Here is a 2920-nt window from a genome sequence, read left to right on the forward strand (position 1 = left end):
TTACTTTTAATTCCTTGTTTTAATTTTAAGAAAGTGTTTCTGTTTAAAACTTTCATCTGCTATATAACTGAAATTCGATTAGAATTTATATCTGAGAAACAAAGTCTGGAAATAGTTTTTGAAAACAATGTTATGGATTAAATAAATATTTTTATAAATGTAAAAGCAGCAGAAGTTGTAAATACAGTTGATCTGAAGCTTTACAGAATAACTGCATCACAGAAACAAATTGTAGTGCTCCTCTAGCTTCTGTAGTTGGTAGTCTTGTAAATCTGTTTATAGATGAAGCTTATTTCAATGTTTTGGGGGGTTTTAAATGGTTTAAAAATAAATATTTAAGTTCTGTAAACTTTCACAAGCTTCTTCTGTCGTGCGTTTTGTTCTGGGTTTCTAATAGACGTGCAGAGGTGTGGAATCCCCCTGAAGGCTGGTTTTCGGCAGAGGCACGCAGAGCTGCGTGGGCATCCTCATTAAAAAGGCTTGGGGTCCCCCCACCCCCATGCTGTTCTTATCCTAGCAGCTGCTGTGCAGCACGGAGTGCAGCTCCAGTGATCAGCTTGGTTTCAGTCCCACAGAGGCATCTTCAGGGTCAGACAAGCATTGGTGCTCCGACAGCAGCCTGCAGATGTGGGAATGCTGCTGGGTGCCATGGAGCAGAGGTGCAGAAAGGCCTCAGCTTCTGTCTGCTGCACCTGTCTGCTAAATCTCATTTTAAACACCTGCATACTAATTTCTCAGAAGTAAAAGCACATTTTTATTCCGTGCCACCTCCTTTTAAGGTACTTTTTTTATGAGGCCAAGTGGAGGGGTGATGGGAGGTCTGTTGAATGTTTTAAATGGTGGCTCTGGCCTGTGGACTCAGGGTCTTTTAACCTATGCAACTCTGTCACCAATTCTGGGTAGCTGGGAATAGTGAATTAAGGGGAGAAAGGAACATGTAGTCATACCACAAATAGGACAAGTTGCTGAACTGTGGTGCACCCCATGAAGTGGGTGGATGTATACCTACCTGTTAGGGCAGTGTGTGGAGGGGAAATAATCCATGTTGTCGTTCTCTTACAGCATCATTCCCTTTAAAACTTCATTTTACTGCACGTGTCATTTTTGCACTTAAGATCTCTGCTTTGTAGGACAGTAACTCTTCAAGAATGGATGTCTGTGCTACTGGTTTTTAGAGGACAGTTGACTTTTTCCCCATTATGTATTAGTATGTGTATTAGTATTAGTATGGACTGTGTAACTTAACACTGTTCTGCTGCTAGCAGATAACCAATGGGAAAAGGTACCAAAATACTCAGGCAAGAGCCATCTTGGTTGGTTTGTTAGTTGTCCAACTGCACATTGAGAAGAATTGGTATTGAAGTATATATCTTGATGAAACCCCAGCTGATTTCTCTGATACTCTTCTGTGTGGTAAGCATGTGGTATAGTGAAAGCCTGTTCTTGCACTCAGTTGGGTGTCTGTAGTTGGGTAGGAGAGTATATAGATTCTTAATGTTTGCACAAAGCTTAGTATTTGTTAAAAGCCTGGTTTTTATCACACTGTTTCATGACTTAACGCTGGAATAAAATTATTTTCGTTGCAAAGTTGTGTTGGTGTGTCTGCTGGCTGGCCTTATTTCACACTGTTCCAAGGAACAAAGTTACACTTAACACAGAAGTGAGTTAGGCTGAAACCTTAGTGCTCCTCCTGAGTGATGTTCTTCCTGTACTGTGTACGTTCTGATGTTTTATACCCTAATACACACAGGTAGCACTGCTTGCTTGCTTAATGAGTACCTTTGCCTTTTCCTGTGTACTGATATCTTCCACCATCAGCCGTTCAAATCCTTCTGTCATCCCCCATACCCTGGTTTTCTTTTACTAGTAAAAGTGTGCTCAGTTGATATTCTTTCCTTTTTTTGGTGAATGGGGCTAAGAAGAGACAGCGTCCCATACTGTCCCATACACCCCATATTAATCCCATGGTTAAGGATTTTCTTGGTTATCACTTTGCATTTGTGCTTACTGTGATCGTTTCTTTATCTTACCTGGTTCCAGGAAAGCTGTTCATGTGATGAATTTAGTGTGAGATGTTGAAATTAACATTTCTATCACTTTCTCCTTTGTTCCTCCGCTGGGTTTGCTGGTCGTCATGTATGATGTGCTGAGTTACAGTGTGCATGCTGTGTCCCAGAGCTCTGTGCTCAATGGAAAAATCCAAAAATAGCCTCCAAGTCCTTGTTTCTCCATCTCAATGTAGTTTTCCCAGCATAGTCTTGCATGCCAGAGCTGACAGTTCCTGAAGGTTTGTGCACTGTAGTTGGATGAGGATGATGTCTTTTGGTGGGACTCTGGGCAGCACCCAAGGCAAGGCTCATCTTGGCCTGCCTTTGCACAGCTCCACATGCTCAGGACCTAGCAGTGACTGCAGATTTCCCTGTGTTCTTAAGGTATGACAAATATTTAAGGGGTATTCTTTAGGGACCGTGTATAAACTTTGTAGTAGCTTACTTTTTCCCTACCCTGTTATGCATGTGAACTGCATAACACCTAAATGCTGTTTCTGACGTACAGTGTGGGAAAGGGAAGAAACAACTCTTCAAGTTTTCTCTTTCTTTAATAGAGCAATCCCAAAGCAGCATGGAGGGTGAAGGTAGTTCACAGCTCCAGCATGGAAGAATCTAGAGCAAAAGTAAACTCTGCTCTGCTATTGATCTAGCATGTTTCTTTGGGCAGCTGACCAAGAATGTGGCTGTTTTCAGCAGCACACATTGAGCCTTAGTGGTTGCTGAGACAATGAAGGCACAGAGGGAACTGAGACCAGCAGCCCTGTGGAGCACTGCGGGCTACCAGGGAGCTCTGAGGTGCAGGGGAAGGTGGGTCACAATCAGATAAGGCAAAAAGGAAACCAAATTTCAGCTGTGAACAACTGCTTTTT

Source organism: Lagopus muta, chromosome 13 (genome assembly GCF_023343835.1).
Source record: "Lagopus muta isolate bLagMut1 chromosome 13, bLagMut1 primary, whole genome shotgun sequence".
Taxonomy (NCBI): Eukaryota; Metazoa; Chordata; class Aves; order Galliformes; family Phasianidae; genus Lagopus; species Lagopus muta.